At 32.3% G+C, this 23,671-nt stretch overlaps 1 long non-coding RNA gene and 1 pseudogene across 1 annotated transcript; one reads left to right on the top strand and one right to left on the bottom strand.

The window, feature by feature from the left end:
- Window positions 1-7,170: 7,170 nt before the first annotated feature.
- Window positions 7,171-23,262, top strand: LOC119192168. Its single transcript, XR_005113588.1, has 3 exons — window positions 7,171-7,265; window positions 20,257-20,341; window positions 23,143-23,262. It is a non-coding gene; the product is annotated as an uncharacterized LOC119192168 (long non-coding RNA).
- LOC119192167 lies at window positions 13,070-15,732 on the bottom strand (annotated as a pseudogene).
- Window positions 23,263-23,671: the final 409 nt, after the last annotated feature.

Raw genomic sequence — 23,671 nt, 5'->3', positions numbered from 1 at the left:
GCAACGGAAGCTAACTAGGCCTAAACATACTTATACACAAAGATAAAATAACGAAATTGTGCTCGGTAAAAAAGAACAAAAAGAAATATACTATTTGTGTACACTCAACAAATATTATGTACTTTTAGGTAGGTATTATAACTTTCACCGCACCACGCCGATCCACCGCGCACCGCGGCGTGCCAGTGCTGTGATCAGCTCTGAGGGCAGACGTTCGTTTAGTTCAGCTTGAAGATGGCCATAGGAACTCGGTAATTAAGTGACACAGCCCCATCGAACTTAAGCTCGTATGATTTGTCTTATCGAGTACTTTGGTGCTAGATGTTAACTAGGGTCTGATGATGGAGCTGAAAAATGGCCATAGGCACTCGGTAATTAAGCGATACAACCACATCGAGTTTGGGTTCGTATGTTTCGTTTTAATGAGTACTTTGTTGCTAGATGATAATCAGCATAGAGCGTTAAGTCCTTAAAACAACACATTGCGCAGGTACTACGGACTACATAACACAAAACGTAATAAAAACTAAATAAAAAATACATTTTAAAACAAGCTTTTATTACTTGTTAATAAAAAAGAACTAAAAGATTAAAAATAATTTAAACAGAACTCTTTGACTGAAATAAAGTTCATGACCGTAGCGTCGAATAACTTAAAGAAGACACCGGCTTTGTAAATTATGTTAAAGATAAATTGATCGCTAATATGATAATATTAGCGAGGCACAAACAACATAATAAATTTAAACCAATTTAAACGAGATAACGAAGTGACATCAACTAAGCATAATCCAAAAAACATTTAAAAATGCCATTATCATTATCGTTTGCAGGTACGGAAAAAGGGTTTTATAAAATAATATATATCACTAAAATTAAGTAAGGTGGTAAGATTTTTATATCTCAACCAAAAAACATTTTTGCTCGCAGCTTCCCACGTGTGTGTACATTTTTACTACTATTGCCTTAGTTATTCAGGAAAGGAAAAAACGAAATGTAAAAACCGTATTTTTATGGCATTTATAGTACATTGTGCTAATTTCAAATTGAGAAAAATAGTTGGTAACTTATTTTAAATAAAGCCTTTGATCGACATTGGTATTAGTTACATCGTATAAGATATTAAAAAGCAGCCAGATGTAAATTAATTAGCAAGCCCATTATTTAAAATGCAAGTTCTTTTTAAAATTTGTTTAATTACTTATTTCCAAGATTCTGTCGAAGACACAAGCAATAATACTGAAAAAAACCTGTTAAAAGGTCTTGATACGTGCCAATGACCATACAAGGAAAAGGCTTTGTCTCGCAGACATAATATAGTTACATGAATATTATTTATCTGTATATAAATGTACAACGCATTACATCCGTTGAATGAGTTGGGGATTAAACATCAGGTAGATATTTGGAAATGAATACCTAACCAATTCATTTTGTTGGGTTGCAAACAGTAAAAATAAGTAATTGTTTAAGCATGTTAATAATATTTGTTCTGTTTGGTCTAGTTTCGTGATGAATTGAAAAAGGGATTACACAAACCTTCGTGAAGCACACCATCTATTGGTGAAACCGTATGAAAATCCGGTTTTTGAGTTTATCGCATCCATTTATCCAAAACAGATATTCTACCTTCCCTTTCGAAGCAGTTCTAGTAACCCACAGACAAGACTGGCTACGACATAGCTATATCGCAAAACCCATAGTATTTCACAAACGCAACAGCCACGATTCTATTTCGATTACAGAAATATTGGAAATAAAATATAACCGCTATCGTATTTCCACGCGACAGACGGAAATAAATCCTGCCGACGAATCAACACGGTAGTGCCGCATCGCAGTCGAAGCTCCAACATCCACGTCATATGTCCAACAACATGATAATAATACCTGTACCTATAGCTTCATAATTTTATGCAAAGAAAAAAAATAATGTGCGAAAAAAAATTGTGTACATTATAATATCGTTAATAAACTTCGGAATTATCCGAATTAACACATTAGTGTTACTGTTTTTATTGTTTTTTTCTTGACGTGTTGTAAATAAAATATTGAACAAAGTTAGACCTTTTCGAGTTCACTATTGGGAAATTCCCTGGCAAAGTATATGCCATTTTATAAAAAACCCTGTCTTTAAGAAACAAAGATTAACGATAAAATATCCTTAAAATATAAAAATAAAGGTTTACGCGTTTATAAATGACCCCAGTTAAATTGTGTCAGATGACATTTCTGTATAAATGGCGCCTAATTTTAAGTCCTTTAGTTTAGACACAGGTTATTTGTCAGCCTACAGATTAATCAAATTACATAATTTTTCTCTATAAATATAGAAAGATAATAAATTGTATGTTATCATAAGAATTATAATTTATTTATGAAAATAGAGATAAATTCTAATAATAAATAGTTTTTTGATTGTGCTTATTTTGTGCATATTTACATTAATATTAAGGCATTTTGTGGATATATTCAGATTTCTAATCAGTGATATGGTTATATATGTTTAACACTTTCATTAATTATTTAGCTTAATTTCCACAATTTTATTAAGGAAACGATTATTGCTCGAGTAAAACTATTGTTTTAGCAGGAACTACAGCAACGATTATTTAGTTATCTATCGTAAAATTTTGTGAAAATATTAGTCGGTTTAGCGAACTTATTGTTTCATACATGTACTGCCTGACGTTTTTATATATTAATGTAACGTGTAATTTATTTACATTATTCTAATGATTGTTTTACGATAAGAAATAAATATTAACAAGTTATCAAAATATACAAAAGCCTATTAATTTACTAAAATAGCCTCCAAAAATTTTGTTATAACTTCTCTACTACTAAATGCTCTGAGTATACACTACTACCCTAAGGTGTCGGATTTGCTTGTCAAAGTTTAGATATTTGGATAAGGTACTAAGTATTATGTTATGACCTATATAAGTCCTGTAATAAACAAATAAAAAAATAGTTAATAAAACATATTTGTCAGATTTTGTTGTGAACTTCCTTAATACGGAACTTTAACATTTGCAGTTTTAAAAACATTGTTTATTTTATAAAATCAGAGCAAGTAAACTTCAATATAAGTAACTACCTACCTACAAGAAGCGAGGTCGGTTGTAATTATAGTAAGTAAGTTCTGACAGACAATTCCTTTGAATAATATGGTTGTGTAAGATACAATCCAACCGAATAATAAAACTGCACCAGCACTTGTAAAAAGTATTTAATTATAATGCACTTATATTTTTAACATAAATAGCCAATCTGGCTTAAGTATTGACTGGCAAGTTAATCGAACGTTTATTCGTTCTCGCGCTTAGGCAGCGAATGCCTCTCTCCATTTCTTTTCATTAAAAATTTGCTTGCAACCCCCACTACTCTGTTATTTTTTTGTTAGCTGTATTGCCGGAGTATTAAAAGTTGATATTACAATTAATAATTATCTAGGTATTTGTATTAATAACAACTAGTGTTGGGGTTTATAAAATTTATTGTAATAATATATGAACATCTGTGCTTATATTGTTTTCTTTTGAAACCCTACAGTTGGTTGTGGTAACTTAGCTACACACCTCTAATCTAAAAGATGTTTATAACTGACGTCAAAAAAAAGTTTCTCTATTCGAGACGTGTAAGTAAGTTTATATTTTCGTAATTTTTCAAAAAGACTAATCCGATTTTTGATGGGGGTTTTTGTTGTTAAAATGTATAATTTTCAGGGCGCGTTTTAAATTATAATATAATTGGATTTGATGAAGATCTTCGAAGACAGACAATGGAACCCTATAACAACTAATAGCAATGACCCGGGATTCCTGCAATCGATTGTTCACATAATAAATTAACAAAAAAGTAATAAAGAAAAACATTTTTAATAAATGACGAAAACCGAATTCAGACTCCTTAGTTACTTATATACACTTTATATTGGAATTCAGTGACTTATAAATAAATTGCCAGCTAAGCTAAGCAAATAAACAAAAAAAAATCGACAACAATATCCAATTTAAATTGGGCAACGACTTCAAATATCTGCACATATTATAAACTAAAATTATTTTTTGGTTTGAAATGGTTTTTAAAGTAGGTTACCTTTTTGTTATAAGTACTTACTTATGGGGAATACTTTGGTTATACTCTTTGAAGCAGCGCTTTATTTGTATAGAGCGCAAGCGAATATTTAAAATGATTGTCAAACAGAATCGAAAATTGTTATTTATTACATTAAGTATATTTTTAAATAATATAAAATTGTATTAGTTTATTATAAGTATGTTATAGGTGATGTCGTTTTTTTAAAAGACTCTAAAAAGGTTATTTGTTTGTCGTATTTTTTTATGTTTATTCAGCGATTATTTTCAGTCCTTAGTCCGATTTAAATGATTATATTATGTACAAGACCTTGAACTTCGAAGATACAGGTAGTACCAGATATACTTGGTGACATAAGTGTATTGCTCAGCACGAGTTTGGCTCTAAAGTCTTGGGTTCGACTTTCAGGTCGAGTAAAGTGATATTGGATTTTTCTTCTGATTATTAGCCCGGTTTTTGTGCTCGATGTGGCAATAGGCTCGCCCCATTTTATTTAATGGGATGGAACATACGTGAAGAAAAGTGGGTGCCGTACGTAGTACATGAACCTCTGCATACTCAGCCATTCAAGGAAAAAGGTGTGATGTGTGTTTTACTGTTTGTGTTCGATTCAATGTAGCTTCAAAATACAAACCCTTTTAAAATTATCGTTATTTGACCTTGAACTTCGAAGATGCAACATTATCCCTTCAAAATTAAAATGTATTTTTAATGCATAATGTTTTTTTTTATCAAAATATATCGGAATCGGATAAATTTCAATGGCCTCGCGAATCATCCTACACAGGAGTCGGTGTTCTTTGCCAAGGATTTGTGGTTTGTCTAAAACAACACTTGGAGACTTTTTCTGAATGTTCAGGACCAATAGACTTTATAGAGCGTCGATGTTTTACGTCAAGTATATTTTACTGCAATTCGCGATAAAGTCCGAAAACAATTATTATTGTGACATCTGATATTCGCGCAAAGATAAAAATCATCGGGCACAGAGATTATCATTTTAATACTTAAGGGTGTTTTTTACGTTTAATTGTTTACGTAAACTCGAATTCTACGTAAACAATTTTATAATTACATTGTAACAACATAGATAATGAACGTTTATTCCCATAATTAATTTATGTATATAGGAAGCTCCATTGTATAATATTTTGAAGAACGATGTCGTAAATGTAAAGACTATATTATAATCATAAATACGACTATAGGGCCAATTACTAATTATTAAACAATCATTGATAAATTAAACAGTAACTAGTAATTAATGTAATAGGTGTTCATTACATCGTTACAAATAAAAGAACAATGTCAAATAATGCAAACTCCTTGTTTTTTTTTATAAGACGCAAAACAAGAGTACAATGAACATTCTTACAATTCTATATAACATAGGTACAAACTAAAATTCAAACTAGAGTATATTCCAAAACATGCGCAATTTTAAACAGTGAACTTAATTACACATTGTTGGGTTTTACCGTAGACGTCATAATATTATGGAAGTTTTAACTCCTAGAGTAATAGTCCCACGGACCCATTACCGCAAAAATGTAACTTACAGTGTTGGCATTCAATGCGTCTTAGTCTATCTGTGTAATGCCTAGCCGCGTCCAACGAAAATAGAATTAATTTATTAATAAACAGACAACTCTAATTATTCTGGGCATTTAAAATTAATTTGACCTTACCCTTCATATATTCTTTATGTTTATGCAGTCATGATAATACGTCACAATGCTGCAACGGGGAAGAGGGGGTAATAAGAACACTAATTTTATTTGTATAATAAAAATACTTGTAACAATTCTCAATTAAAAAAAAAAAGTAAAGAATCGCAACTTTAATTCTAGGGTAACTTTATTAAAGTTTCTGAGGTTATTTGCAAATAACTTTTTGTTAATTGATTTTTTGAAGTCCTCATTTAGACTATGTATTGGCGGATATTTCGCCGAATAACTTGGCGAAAGAGAGGTCGAACCGTGGTCTTTCACACGGTAGTGATGCAATGCTAACAAGAAACCATCTAACACCCAAATAACCAAAAATAGAACCCAGCCTATTACAATTTTGAGTTTCGAATGAAAAAATAGTAATTAATTAATTTATATTTTATTCCTATTTTCAGGAAAATAACAATGTATCAACGTCGTAAAAGAGAACAAAGAATGTACATACGTAATAATAATTAATAATGTTCTTTTGTTAGAGAACAGCCGTTTATTAGTCATCGTCGCACTTGTTCGTTAAAATACCTAATTAAATTGACGTAGAATATTTTTGAATAAAAAACAAACCCACCCAAAAAAAATTAAACAAGTCAATGGTGAACATACAATCTGAGATACAATCCTCAGATTATATGTTCATGGTTGTAGTCACAGTACTTTATTTATTTATTTATTATCTTTATCCGTTTCAAAAGCTTAACTATATAGTGTTCAGAAAGCGTTTTCGTGATATAAATTATAGGACCTATGTGTTAAACTGGTAGATAGTGCGTACACACTGATGCCAAATTTCAACTAAATCCGTTCTGCGGTTTTTGTGCTATTGCTTATATGAAACATCTACGAAAACTGTCGCATTAATAGTTTTATAGCATGTATTATAAAAAGTCAGATTATTGTCCAGCATCACAGGAAGCATAAGAAGCCAGAAGGTGAACTAAGCAGTTTTTGACAAAGAAATAGAGAGCCGTCCATAATACGCTGAAAATGGCCACCACCAAATTTTTATTGTAGTGCCCATGTAGGATGTATATTGTATACATATATTCGGGACTTTGCCAAGTGGTCGTCCGATTTCTGCCATTTTTCCGATCAGTTACAAGATGGATCGTAAGACCGCAGTCCCCAACGTAACTGAACTGCAGATAATATGTCTGAAACTGGACGGTAAAATTAATTACACTTTGCCACAAAACCACAAAAAAAAATATCCAGCATCCGTAATTTTTTTTTTACCGACCCAAACTTTTTCCTCAGCACTATCGAATAAAAACAAAATATATTTGTATATTTTTCTCACGTCCACGTTTGTCTACCAATCCTCCGCGTTTTAGTATAAATACAAGTGTCTTTATACTTGATGGGAAATGTTTACTGTTGTGCCGTGATTTGTGTATTATCGTGTGGAAAAAGCGTCGGTCCCACATTTTCTTATAGGTTAGTATACCTATTTACGTTTTTAATTTATTTTATTCTTTTATTATTATCAATAGATAATTCTATAGATTTTGTAATCACAGTTAGATTTAATAGGGCACAACTCTCAACAGAACAAAAAAATCTAAAACTTTAAAAGAAAATTTTAATTTAAATAACCATAATAATTATTTTACTTACATTTTATCATAAAATTTATTAAACTCGGATAGTATACAGGGATAATTTTTGATGAGATAAAATAACAAACCTTAAACTGTGAAGCTTCAATTTAAAAAATCTTGGACAGACTGTCCATCCTTTTTGAAGATAATATTGTGATCTGCACGTTTTGAGAAAATATAGCCAGGAAAAAGTGGCTATTTAAGCAAAAACTTCCAAGCCATTGTGTTTAATATGACTAATGATTGACCATGAGAGATTTGAATAAGTTTTAGGGCAGAAATTGCTAAAAACTTATGTAAAAATGAGACTCCTAACAAAACATAGCGTTTTATTCTAAGATAATTATTAATCTACAAAAACTAATGAAAACTTATACAGGAATTGAAAAAGCATACAGACACAATTATTATTAAGTGCTAGGTGTTGCTCGCGACTGCGCCAGTATGAAAAGCCTTTCCCATAACAAAAGTCTCTAGCTCACTGTAGCGACCTTTAGCGCCAACTATAGGACGATAGTGGACGATAGTAACTATGAAAATAAGAAAAGCGCAGGTATAATATTATTACAAGCTTTTATTTAACATGCAATGTTTGCATGTATTTGTGTATATTCGGGTACAATCTTGCAACTGAAATTTAAAGCAGTTATGCATAGCCGATTGAGAGGAAAGTTTGCATATCTACACGTTTAGTTTGGATGACAATGCACGGTTAGCTAAGTGACGTTATTCTAAATCTAATATGGCGGACAGCCCAAGAACCAACGGCGGGCCAGTATTTATTATGTATTGTTGAAATGAAAATATCGAATATGTAATAACACGCCTTAAAAAAGCCTGTTTAGTATTTACGTACAAATTACAGGTGTAGTAAAATCAAAATTAACTTCCTTTTTAAAAATCGTTTTTTCCATTGTCTCCAAGGTTAGCTTTCTTTTATGAGATTATAGTATAATTTTATTGCTTACAGTTGCATTTTATACTTAATAACTTTTAAAAAATTACGCGTGTATCTTTCATTGTTTTTTAATTTTATTTAATTGAAAATAATGTACTGTTAACTTACGACTGATAAGTGTCACGTCAGTCCAAAAAAGGATTTTGTACTTACTATGATATGTATATGATAAATATGAATAGTTGTTCCATTTTATAAATCAATTATTAAGAGATAAATACTGATATACTAAGAAATTAAATTCAAGTGTTGAACCACCAGTGCAAATTTTATTTGTGATATCGTGAACGTGAAATGTATGAACAGTTGATATAAGATAGTCTATTAATTTTTAAAAGATATATCCTACGCCAATCACATATAAAAGAGATGAACAAATTGACGCTTCAAATTTTTAAATCTCCCCATTATATCAGTTTAGAGTCAACACTTTTAGTGAAAGCAAAATTTGAGGGTAGCGAAGCCGGAGGTACTTTAAATATGTCAGTATCGTAATATGTACATTATTTAATTATTTAATAAGGTGTCTTTAATAAATTTTATAAAACATCTGGAACCAGTGACCCATTACCTAATGGTAAATAAACACATGGATCTCTACATATTATATCTAAGATAGGTTCTTAATAGCAATTATGAATACTTAGCTCAACCATTACGTTGCCCTCAATTATTGCAGGATCAGGGTAAACTTGCAAATGAACGTGTATTTATATTGTTCTCATTGACAATGATAAATTTCTTGCGGAAAATCAATACGCTCTTTATTTTAACATCACATGGACTTGTCCTTATTGCCTTGAATCATAAATAATTTAGCATTCATATAAAATTTATTTCTGAATAAACTTAAATATATTTTTAATATTGTTTTACTATATTTACAATACTGGAATTAATATTTAAATTTTCTCAACAAATTATGTCTTTACAATAGATAGACCGATGCAGGTTTTTTTTATTACGAACCTATTGATAGAGGTATTCATTTTAAAATGGTCAGATCTTATTCAGCACTGAAATTTTCAATTGATAAATGGTATTATAAGATAATAAATAGATTTATTATATTGGTGATAATGATGCGTTCGGGGATTAAGAGCCTGTTGACCGCGCCAGACCTGATGGCAGTGTTCATTACCTGGACAAAGCAGAGTGTTTTTCACGTTAAATTGAGTGTAGAGAGGCAATTTGAACAGGGCGCCTGTTGGCGACACCGGCTCGGTCAGAGCGAGTTTTTTAATTTTTGGCCCACCGTTCGGCGGCGCCCAGTCCACACACCTACAATACACGTATTGTGTTTGTTTTACTTTTAGTTCGACGTATGTGTACCGGTGTGCGTTGTACGCGCCGCTTTTCAATTATGTACGGGCGTCCAGCGATATTTATAAAATGTTTTTCTCTGACATACCTATTGAATATTGCAAACACGTGAATTGGAATAGTGATTACTGATTGAAATTGTTGACGTGTAAAATGGGGAGTGCAAAATTAACAACACATCAGCAAAGTACAAAAAGAAAATATTTACGGCCAACACATGTTACCAATGTTAACACATCGTATATGGAAACTGTTATTAAGGTTATAGCTTAAGGTCCATTTTTCATACATTTTGTTTCACCTTTAATCTGGGTAACTAAACAAGTATTGACAAGTAAAGAATTTAAATTCACGTCTAGTTAGTGATTAGTTCTCGCAGTTGAAAGAAAAACGTAAAAATAATTAATATGCATGGATATTTCGGCCTTTAAAATTTAATACGACGAAATTTTAAAGGCCGAAATATCCATGCATATTAATTATTTTTACGTTTTTCTGTGTGCGCCACAAAAACCCAGTAGCAATATTGCCTAGAACTTCTAGTCCCAATAAATCACAGCACAATACCGATCAACACTCATCATCTTGCAACCTTGGATGATATTATGCCAAACAATGCATATGCGGCAAAATAAGGACTTCTACTTTATTTTTGTTAGTGAAATAAGCAACATATTTTTATATTGTCTGATAATCAATACTCCCATAATCTCTCATGTTCCAGAGACTAGATTTTGGAGACTAGACTACTTGTTAAGTGCATGTCTAAATAATACAATGAATTAGTTCCCAACGTTAAATAAGAACCTTTTTTATTATTCCCAGAGTTAGTTTCTTATAATTATTTTTCATTCGTGCTACATTCAATAAACAACAGCAAAAATATTTGTAAAATTTTTATATGAATTATTAAAGATCAGATTTTACTCGCAACACTTCCCACGTGAAAATATTTTCCTGGAATAACGATCCAAACCGCACATTTTCCTGGATAAACAATAGCGTATTTATTTCAATACATTATTTTGGTAAATATATGAATCCCAAATCCATTCATCAATTTATGCTTTGGCTAACAAACATCCAACATTTACATTACAATTTCCTAATTTGTAATACGAACTTAAAGCAGTTGTATCATTGCCGAAAATACATCGAAAAAAAACTTTGAAAATGACTAATTTACAAAAAAATAACTCCCAAAATTGTAGTATAAATACCGTGATAAAATCCTAAAAATAGTTTTATATCAGTGTGTAACATTCGCGTAAATATAATAAAAAAATAACAAGGAGATTACTTGCTATAAATATTTATAACCCGACTATGTTAAGTAGGTACCTATTTTGTTATTTGAAACCTATAAGTGGCAGTACTTACAGAACTACTGACTTCTCGGGAAATAACAAAATTACAAACCCACGCTAGTAATATTTATAAACAGTCAGATTCGTGTTTCTTCCCGCCAAAATAGGGTATAAACAAAACGACAATTCAAAAGATTATTTTAATAACATAAGTAAATAAAACATTGCAATAATAACCTAATAACTATACCATATTCAGAGGGTAAAAATTCAATATTAAGAAATATTGCTCTATTCATAGGGACTTTGTTTAGGCATATCAATTATGCAATAACAATAAAGATAATTGAATAAATTATAGTTAGGTAATTATCAATATTAACTTTTTACTTTTTTAAATATGGTATATTACAACTTGTAACACGTAGTACATTAGGTCTAGCGCACGCACGGTTCACAATGATTATACTAATATAAAAATCATGATCGTCACGTTATCGAATACGTATACCAAAAAATATTGGTTTTCAATCAGAGATTATACGGGTTGCGGGTTGTGTGCGGGAATATACAAACATTTACGAATAATTTCTTTAAAAAAAACTATTTTAGGTCTTATTGAAAAATGAAGAATACCAAAATATTACTTATTGTATTGTATATCTAATAATGTTAGTAACAAATAAAAAATTGTGTACTCTAGGAAGCGATACACGTAATCAACAATTTCAGTGTCATTTTTGTTATAAAATGAACGTAACAATATCCACTTATAAGAAAAAATAACAACCAAAGTAAAAATAATAATGTAATGCCGCAGAAATATGATATTGATTTTTTTGTATACATTATGTATCATAAAAATATTCCTCTTCATTTTTAAAGCTCTTTTTTACATTTTTATACATATCTTTTATAAAAAAAACAGTGCCGATAAAAATATTATAAAAATTAATCACCCATGACGAAGCTCAAGACCTAATCCACCGGAGGTTAGGGATTCATAGTCTCCTGAGAATATTCCTATCTTCTCACAATGCGCGCTGTATACAGCGATACTGCCTTCTGCATCTGGCCTCTAACCCAACGGCCAATTGAGAGCTTCTGAAAATGTTGTTCGAAGACTCTTTGTTTTCAGCCCATACACAGAAATGACAATCGGGACAACAATTGTAGAGTCCACATCCATGGTTAAGATACCTAACGTATTAAATTTAACATGTATTAATATCTTATCCGTCTAAATTGCTTTTAAATTATCATATTATTATATTTGACCATTTTTTATATTTATACATTAAAATGGGTATACTCCACTAACTTTAAAAGATTTCAATTTCGGATATTGTATTTACCACCCAAGACTATTCCAAGTAAAAAAAATCTTTAATATCCGTTTTGCAAATAGATTCTAATTCTAGACCTAGAAATTAATTTATTATTTTCAAATAAATAAATAGGATAAAATTTATAATAACAATTTGTCACATTCATGTTAAAACTATGTGGTTTAATTTGTTTGTCTGGAGCCTCCCCTGACATTAACGGCATTGCACGTTCGCGGTTCCGGCAGCAAATTGAAGAATTCCGTTTTTTTTAAGTGTATAAGAGTGATACATTTTTTTAAATCCAAGCAAAACAAAGAATGTCGAACTTACCCGGAAAACGTTTATTGAAGTTATACTTCTTATTGGCGCGTTAGGGAAAAATGATGAGAGTAAATTTTTACGAGCCGCGCACACACCGTCACGAAAATCGACACCATGAAATGAGCTAGTCATTAGTTAAATTATTGTTTAATATATAATAAGTGAACAAATAAATTAATAATAAATACAAATAATAAGTAATAAAGTCCGGAAAAGTTAAATTAAATTACGATATTTAACTAAAATGTATTTAACTAGATAATGCGTTATAATAAAACTTTATTTCAATGTATTAAATACCTCTCTTTTCTATTATTAGTGCCGTTTTCCCTACAAACATAGGATAACACGAAGGATAAAATTTATAGATTTTTTTTTTATCTTGTTACGCCAAAGAAGTATAATTTCTTACGTCGTACCTACATAACATAAGTACACACACGTATTTTTATTGTGTTTTAAAGCCGCTTCGGACCTTTTATTTAAATTTAAACAGCTTACTTTGAATCCTTGATGAAAGATATACAAATACGCAACGTCTGTGTTTGCATAAACAGTCTATTTATAGAATTTTTGCTCATTTGTCGGTCTTAACCGACATGCTAGAGAAATACTTATGTCTACTTGACAGTTTTTTCAAAATGGTTTTGTTTAATTAACCCATAATTTCTACGTTTTTTGACAGTTTTATTTAATAGTCAAATGAATATTTTATGACAAAAAGCAATTGCTTATTCTTGTTCTGAGAGCAATAGCAATGTCAAAAATATTATAGAAACGTCCAAAATTCATCATAAAAAATTATGAAGTATGTCGGTTTTCGGCGTATTGATATTAAAAGAAACACTGAATAATTTTGCATAGATAATAATTATTTGGCAAATTATGCAATAAGTATCAAAAATTATCACAGAGAAATATTTCATATTATTGTAGTTTTAGACTTAATGACCCGCTCAATATAGGCTGCATGCATAGTCGATCGAAGCCAAATTAAACCGTTCGGCCGAAAGCATAGCCTCGGGCCTGCACTCCTCATGAAATATTTACGCCCTGACTTAGATGGACAGTTTAGCTGCATTATCGCGGACGAGATTCAGCTAATTTTCATAACTAAAACTAGGATACAAGATGCTAATATAAATTGACTACGAGTTGCTTAATACCTTAATAAATAATGAGGTACCTACTTACTGATTTTAAATGAAATAAAAAGGACCAAAAAAGTAAGCCCGGAGTTTTTTTCTACCTTTCTTCTTCGGGTAGTCATCACTTAAGTAGCAACTGAAGGGTTGGTACTTGGTAGGTTAGCAAGGCTAGGGTCCATATCGTTGTCACCAGTATGGATCAGAACGCGTTACTTAAGTTTTTATTTTCCCTTACATGCCAGTTCGAGCTGACTTCTTTGATTTACCTTTTTTTATTATTTTACCCCTAATTTAATGTCTTATTATATTATTTAGTATAAAGTATATTTTTTAAAGGTAATTTAGTAATAATAACTAATTTTATAACTTGTTTCGACTTTTGATGTATCATAAGTGCAACTATGTTTGCCTGCGTATTAAATAAAGTACCTTTTTTAATGATATCTTAAACGCATACTTTTTACTAATAACAGCAATCTGAAAACAAATTCCTTAATACTTAGCAAACTATAGCACTAAGAATTATTTAAAAATCGAATAATTGGATCGTTGACTAAAGTTTTTACCCGCGTCCCATAAACGAACTCCAAATGTGTAAAATTTAACGATTTGTTAAAAACACTGTAACCTACGACATTAGGCAGTTCCTTCAATATTTCATACGCATTATCAACTCTACTAAACCAATCTGCGCCGCTAACAAATAAATAAACAGGCGTCTTGACTAATTCCAAATTATATTTCGGAGGTTGTGGAGAATCATACATAAATAAGTTCATTTTAGTCCCATAATCGAATCTAAGAAATTTTTTGGTAACGTAACTTTGAAAATAATGTATGAAAGTTTTCGTCGAAACTCCGGATGGCATATGACTTGCTAGAACATGCAGTTTAGGAGCGAAAAAATTATTCAAGTTATCTACACCAAAATTAAATAGGTATTCTAATTCACAGAAAAATCTCTCTGGGACACCATCACGGCATACTTTCGCATGATATAAATTAACTAAACTATTATCAGCAAAGACATCATAAACACCTATACTATCAAAAAACTTTGAAACAAAATCCAAATTCTGAGTAAATATCTCGATTAATGGATGCTGTGCTCCTTTTATTGTCGTTATCGGCGCTAATAAAATTGCATTCTTAATTTTTACATTATATTCCGGTCTCAAACTGCAAAAAACAAAATATACTGTAGTTCCTTGAGAAAATCCAACATAAGACAACTGTGTGCGAAATGTCGCCGCGAGTATGAAATCGATAACAGCGGGTAAATCTTGAGATCCCATCTCTTCATAGCTAAAGTTCCAATATTGTTTATTAGAAATGTTTTGAACATGCCCTTTGCTATATTTATTTCCTCTGGCATTGTATATCCAAACATCATAATTTTGATCGAACAATTGGTAAGCCAACGATTCGCTGGGGCCCAACACTAGCCATGAATCAGAACTGTCTCCAATACCGTGCACAAGTAACACCGGCGGTCCAAGTCCTGGTATGCGGATCAAATTCAATTTGTATCCATCTTCCGTTACCACTGTGTAATTTTTCGAAGGGTATCCATATTTCGATATTAATTGTAGTGAATCCAAATAAATTTCCGAATTAGTATCACTAACATCTTGTACAAAGGCATTGTTTATACCGCGTACGTCACAAACACTATTAAAACACAACAACATAATAACACCGGAAATTAAATTAGCATGTCCAGTATACATAGCTGATATACGTCTTACTATCACAAAAAACAGATGCAATGTGTACGATTACTGACCGGTTATATCATGAATGTGATTTTCGACACAATGTCAGTCAATGCCAAACTACGGGAACATAGCGCTCAGGATCAACTACTAGTTGCCACTGACTAGAGCCACTGACCTTACATGATAATGAACCGGTGATAACTCTGTTCCTAAGCCTCAATGATATTTAAAAGCTATATAATATATTACACTAGCTCTGTAATTAATTTCCATAAGTACAAGGTTTTATTAGACCAGATAAACGAGTTTCAGCATAAATAATAGATACTTAAGTAATTTGTTTTTTCGATTAAATTACGAAACATGTTTTATATACGCCTAATCTCGCCTAATACATAATCACACATAAGATTAACATTAATGAATTTATCTACTGCGTGTCTTGCCTGCCACGTAGGTATTATTATTTAGATGACGTCTTAAATGACACCTTCTTACTTCCATGTATGTACATATAACTACATTATAGCATTGACGACGTCAAATTTAAATATGTAATAATTGGAGGATATTTGTTAAAAAAACACTACAAACAATTTCCTTAAAGAAACGAACACTAAGGTCGCGACTGCGATTTTGTTGCTTTAAATTGCGATATTTTGGAACGTTCAAGGTTTATTTTCAATACGAAGTGCGATAGCCGAGTGTAGCACTAGAGTACTAGTAACCTTCGAAATATCGTCATAAACTAAGAATACAGCGTTTTCTTGAAGGTAACGCAAATGACCTTTTGAGTAAATGATTTTAAAGTCTGGTAATACTTACATCACTTAGATAATAAGTAATTCTTAACCCGTTCATAGTTTTTTAGTTGAAATCCGTTCGTATTAGATACCCTTGTTACTTAGATATCGATAACTGTGGTTTCGGCGTAACAAAGACGATAACAATTAAACATCTGAGATTTGTTATTGTTTATCAACCATGGATGTTTTAAAATGATAAACTTTTAAATATTCTTATAGAGTTGTAACTACAGAATATATAATAGTATCTACTAATATAAAAACTACTAAAACTTCCTTTTATCTCGGCTACTGGGTTATTTTTATATCCAACTACAGTGAACCAAGGAAAGGCGGTAATGGTTTTTTAAGCATGGGGTTATTTTTAACGCTAAGATTTTTTTTTATTTTAATGTTTATAAAAATAATTATCGTAATTATATATTAAATGGATACTCATTCTCATAAATGAGAGGATCATATCTCATTTATCAAAAAGGGTACTTCGTATATTTTTCTTAGCATTATTCTTACCTTGTGTAGGTACGTATATCAAATAGCAATATTAAAGATAGACATAAAAATAAAATAAAAAAAAAGAAACTGACTATACGTAACTCTCACTTCCAATAATAAATTATGACAATGTTTCTAAATACAACTGATAAATAAAACATAAAATATTTATGTAACTATACTCCACACATGTTTATTATTCACGAACATTACACGTTGTTGTAAAAACATTGACCAATTATTTCGTAATATTTGTAAACTTTAGGGTTCAAGTCATGAATGAGATAACCAAACATTTACTTCATACCACACGCCGCGGCACCCAGATTGCTTGTAACTATTGTTTGTACGAGCCCTTGATGCAAAACAGAGAAACAATAGCGGTTTATCGACCGAGGCTATAACAAGATGTGACCGCTTTGATTGAACTCATTCTTTATCCGCGGAAAATGAGATCAACAAGGGGTCGAAGTTAAAACGTACTTGTATTATATTTTATCTGATTGCGTCAAGTCGTAAACTTGACTGCACGAGATTATTCAAGTGTCATCATCGATTTGTGTTCCTGAACACCGTGCACCGTGAGTAGCATAATTTATTATTTAAGTATTTAGCTACGACAGGATATGCTCATTATGTGTGGGTAATACCTTTTCTATTCCGGCGTTTAAAAGTGACTTACTCTGGTCCTAATCATACCTTGATTAGGTTTGGACTTTGGTGTTTAAAAATTGTTATTAAATACCTGCCCAAAATCATGTGTTAAAAGAAGTTTTAATTAATAAGTACTTAAGTACACAATATTTGTAGATTCTGATCCCTAAGTACTCCTCGTAACACCTGACTTATAGGTACCTTCATAAGACCTATACGAATTTAGTACTTCTGTAACAACAATCACAAAATACTTACCCGGATAGAAATAACTATTCATAATTTTGAATAGCAAAAATATCTATACCTATAACGTAGGTACATAAATACCAATAAGACATATTTCTTACATGAAGACGAGAAACCCACAACAAAAGTGTGTAAAGCAGTAAAGCGAGTGCCCTCGTGGACGTCAATTCACTTAAGGAGAGTCGATCATGCCGCCGCTTGCTACTAAAAGCTACTAAAAGCCCTCCATAAAAGCAATAATTAAATTGGTGTAACGCAATTTAGTAAGGCGATGCTGTGGAGGTAGATTCGTACCTTCAGTCGACACGGTCGACCCATATCACCTGTGATTTCTCCGCCCTTTATATGAGTAGATCTTAGGAGATTTCAACAAAAACAAACTTTAAGTGCATTTTTTTGCGTAGCCAGCAGGTATATTAAGTATATTGTCTACTAAATAATAATATAAATTCCTCGGTGGCGTAGTTGTTTTCCGAGCCCGATACTACACCGCTCTGAGCCCTGGGGTCGAATTCCGGGTCAGGCAAGGTGATATTAAGTTTTTCTAAACAATATCGACAAAAAACGAGAATTTGTAGCCGAAATGGACATCGCTTCACCCCTATCTCATGAGACGGAACACACAGGCAAAAAGTGGGTGCCCTGGATGTACCTCTTCTAACCTGTTCTCGAATAAAGGGTGTGATGTGTGTGTGTAGATTATAATACTATAATACTATAAGTGGGTGCACGGTGCACGGTGCACCCACTTCCGTTGTTCAGTATTGGCACTATCTAACCTAAACTAATAAATAATTTCGAATAAAGGTTTGTTACTTTATTTAATAAATAACGCAATTTTGATAATTTTGTACTTATAACCGCCGCGTCGTGAGTAATTTTCAATATGGAACCAATAGGTTCGCCAACTCTTGCCTTTGCCACACCATCAGGCTTTGAAATAGTATGTCAGCGCACGTATTCCCTCCTTCCTATAATCCTGGGTTTTTATATAAATACTTTCCGTACGTTCGCGATCGCCTAATTAAAACTTGGCTAGAAATAGATTACTGTGTATCGCAATTTCTTACCGGCCATGGTAATTTTAAGGGTAAACTGTTCTCATTTAGGCTGGTTGATTCTCCTGCGCCCATGCTCTACACCTGGTTACGAGGTTGAACAATCTGCTCGTCACGTACTTTGGGAGGTGTGGTCCCTGGCATGAAGAGCGCAACATCATGTTAAACAGTATGCAAATAACATTCGGGGTTGTATACTACATGGACCTTGTTGAGACTAGACGGAATTTCCGTGCTTTCCGGCGTTTTGCCATGCCTATTGTAATCAAATCTAACAGCTCAAGTGATAGGACTTTCATTTAATTTTATCCGTGGTGCTTTATAACTAGCTTATCTAGTTGTAAACGTCCCTATCCTTTTGAGGTTAAATCGCCTCCTTACATCATGATTTTGTCACCTGGCATTGCTCTTGGAGGAAATGGACAATTAATATTTCCAACTCCTCCCTATCTTTCTATTTGATTAATTTCGTTGCGGGATAATGACATATTAGTTTTCCCTTGAGACTCGCCGAGCTTCGGTGTCATAAAATGCGTGCCAACTGCTGATCCTGGCTTACAGGAGTTGTAGTGGTGGGTGAGCATGCGTATTCCCTCCTTCCTATGATCCTGAATTTTTCGCCGTAGCGTGAAGAAGTAGGCCCGCGTGATTGAGTTGAATGGCATGAGATAACCGTCTGCTGCCATTGAAATCTCTATTGGACGGCATCGCGCTTACCATCAGATGCAGTTCAAACACTATTTTCTAATTTATAAGCTACTCATATTATATATCTACCTCAGCGATATCTATAAAATAACTGAGAATCGCAACTCTATGTATTAAGGCACTTGGGTAGGTAGTAGTACATAATAAAATACAAAAGTACCAGGAAAATTTTGCCCAAAATCTGGGTAAAACTTATTCTCCGTACGGATCTAGTTACCTCACATTTCTAGTGGAGCTGAAAATTATAATAAATGCTATTAAACCATGATAAAAACATTTACTCTTCTAACAATTTTCATCTTAACTGTCGCCCTTCTTCGTCCTTCCGTCTTTTTAACTTTTTTTTTAACTGTTTAATTACGCATACCTACGTTTTATCTCTTCGCCACCCTAACGTCGCCTGGAAAAAAAATCTATGGCATTAAGTTCGCCTGTATACTTCTGTTTACAACTAAACGTCGGCATATAAAAAATCTTAACGCGTGATTTGGACACTATCAGCTTTTACACTAACAAACGGTAAAACCTTTTTTTTGGCTAACTAACAAGTCGGCCATTGGCGATCAGCCACGAAAGTCTGTACTACCCTTGATAAAAAGTAGCCTTTAGCACTCAGGAGTAATGTTACTTCCTATAAAAAAATTTCAAAATAGGTTTGGTAGTTCCTAAAATAAGTGTGTCCAAACAAAGAAACTCTTCAGTTTTATATTTTAGTGTATTATACTTATTAAAAAAGGGTTCCATATTGTTACAGAAATATTCCACGATGAGTGTGCTCAGCCATGTAATGAAATTCGAACAGATGACAAAAATCCCGTTGGATTACGAAAAATATAATGGTAAGTACTTATTAAATATTCTGTTGATTTCAATGACTGTCTCTATTTAATATAAATAATGCGATTTCATGTCATTCGTCAGTATATATTCACAAAGATAACTAAATCATATTATCGTCCTAGTAACTACCCTTCAATATCCTTCCAAATATTGTGTACCTACTAGGTAGGTACGCACTATCCACCCAAAACATTCATGGGGTCCAAAATCCCTACAATTTTATTTATTATTAAGTACATGTAATGTATTTTTTGGAAGACGACCGACTGATCATTATGTTGTGTTTGTCTCTATAATATTATTATTGTTTTTCTCTTGACTGAAAATTGTGATTGTTAATGTACGCGAATGCACGCTGTACGCCGTTATTTAATTATGAATTAATGGCCTCTTTTATTTATTAATTCTTTTTCCCACCTTGAATTTTATTTTATGCCAGTCAAGGTTTAAATCCCTTCTCGATGTTTTTTTTTTCATCCCATTTTAAATGTGACGTGTGTGCCTTAGCTTATACAACTATTGTGACTATGTACACGAAAGACCTGGAAAAACAATTACTAAGGATGTAATGAACAATTGATGACAAAAAAGTAAACCCGGAGTTTCGTTCTGCCTTTCTTCTTCGGGTAGTCATCACTTAGGTCGCTAGTGAAAGGCTGGTGGGTTAGCTAGGCTAGGGCTTTCGTCCTAGCCGGCGGGGATCGCGTCGCGTTATCCCTTTATTTCCCCCTACTTGCTAGCCAGAGCTGGCTACTTTGTTTTGTACCTTGTTATTCCTTACAAATTTTATCCCTAATTTAAAAATATCTATAGTTATATAAGTAATTTTAATTGTTATTTAGAAATAATAATTATTATTCCTATACATTGTTTTGACGTATCCTAAGAAAAACCCAATATCACTTTGCCCGATCCGAGATTCGAACTTGGACCTCAGAATGGTGTCGCAACGTGTACGCAAAACAGTCCTACACTACCGAAGCAGTCACATGACAGACAATTATAATAAAATTATATATACATACTGTAATTATTAAAAAAATATATACTTATACAATAATTATTGTTCCGAAGGAACCCTCCCCCGAGCAAATGGCCTTAAGCATTCTTTCCATACATTTTTGGCGCATGAGTTGCGGCGGGATGAAAACATTTACGAATTTTTCTTTTAAAAAAATAATGTAATGTCCTTTTGAAAGTAAGGTACAAGCGTTTTTAGATAACATAAAAAACACACACACAAATAATTTATTCTTAATTTTTTTTATGCAAATTTCATAAATAGTTACTTACAAACTACGGTCACGCTAGCGTTAATTGAAAAAAAATATTTTAAAACATCGATTACCACGACTATTAAAAATCGATAACCCATATAGGTAAGTTATTTCTTTTTATACATCTGTGTAAAGTTATCAAACAATATTTAAAGCTAAGTGTCCATTATGATAGGCCAGGCGGAGCAAGTCGCACCGCTGCGATGCGTCTGTATCGGACCCAATTCTATACAAAATATTATATAGGAGGTCGATAATAGGAGGTTGAATTTGCGTTGCGACTCGACCTGACCCACCCCGGCATGTGGACGCTATCCATAATCATATATCAGGAGATTATAATATATAGAGGTTATATATCCGGAAAAGTATCTGAAATTGGGAACGGAAATCAAAATCTGAGGATAACTGAAGCCTCTTCTTAAAATTCAGACTGTGGTGAGTGAACGCCACTTGTTTTGTTTGTTCATCGTTCTAAAGAGAATTAGACCACATTGAAAAAAATACTAAACCAATTAAAAAGAAGAATGCATCCACTTATAACCGCTCTTCATAAAAACTGACTGAAAAGAAACAATATTCACAACGCTAGCCAATATCATTACCCTAAAACAATCTGAGAAATTCACAATCTTTCACATCAGAAAAATAAATGTATTTGTGTAAGGCAATCCTAAATAAAAAATTCAGAATCCATTTCAAGTGTATAAGTCTAGCCTTATGTCAACTGTCTTATTTTGTCAGCTGAGAGAAAACATCAGAAATCAGGCTTGCCATCTTAGGGCTTTTAGCCCTAAATTTAGGGCTTAAATAAGAGTAGTGGGCCTTTTTCAGGGCCCAAAAAAATTTTGGGCTTTTTTTAGAGCCATAAAAATATTTTTATTTATTAAGTACTGGTTTACTGAACAAAAAACGATTAAAAACGCAAAACGTTCAAGTTTTTCTACAAAGCATAATAATTCCAAATACACCTCACTCACTATCCACACTTACTCTGAACAATGCTTTTCATTGTTCTGAGATGCTGTATTATAATTCTCTTTGATCCACACAACTATAGGCATGGCTTCGGCCGTTTAAATTTTAATAAAACAGGGAACTTATTTCAGTTATATTCTTAGATAGGTATACACATTAGGTATACACTACACCATACAAAATAACATTGACAGTACAGGGCTTTTCTTGGGGTTTTTGCATTTGCATTTGGGGCTATTTGGATCCCCAAATAGCCCTAAATGCTAAAAATATCCATTTTATCGTGACTTTAGGGCTATTTTTTTTAAGAGTTGGTAACCCTGTCAGAAACGTCAATCGCATAGACATTAGACTGATAGGTAATAATATTCATGTACATTATTTCGAAAATAATTATTTGTTATTAAACCGTTCTGGCTTAATACAAGGTTACATACACAAAAAGAAACCGTCAGTGATGATTTCGTCACTAAGGCAAGCGAACGTCCTATAAATATTGTTTTGCATGTAACTAAGTTTTTTTAATAACAATTATTTTTGTTTAGACCAACCCGCGGAGCCTTACGAGATGAATGTTTTGAGTCAAGTAATAAGCAACGAGCAGATGACGAAGATTACATCAGGATTTCGGAGATTAGGTGGTAAGTCTGTAATATGCATTGCATGCATGCATTCAATGATTATTTTACTCTTATCATAATACGAGTAGGTACTATCAGACTCGTTTTTAAGTGAAAGTGGGCCATTTACATGAACGCTTTAATTACACAACTTAAATTTCATTGAATTACCATCATTTAAGGTAGGGAATTAAAAACATTAATGATGAAGTCAATAATAAGTGAAATTAATCAGATTGAATTGGCCAAATTTATTTAAAGTTTTCAGTTTTCCAAATAAGTTTTTGATAATTTGTATGATATGCAATTATTTGTATTAGATCTACAAGAGTGTGGAACACATCAATCTCTGTCCTTTTTATTGCTTTCATTCTAGACTTGTATCATGATGCCCTTAGGGCTTATGGCTATGTATGAATTGGTTCACATCTAATTTATTTACACTAAACTATGA

Source organism: Manduca sexta, unplaced genomic scaffold, assembly GCF_014839805.1.
Source record: "Manduca sexta isolate Smith_Timp_Sample1 unplaced genomic scaffold, JHU_Msex_v1.0 HiC_scaffold_2425, whole genome shotgun sequence".
Taxonomy (NCBI): Eukaryota; Metazoa; Arthropoda; class Insecta; order Lepidoptera; family Sphingidae; genus Manduca; species Manduca sexta.
This window is presented reverse-complemented; position numbering and strand designations above follow the sequence as displayed.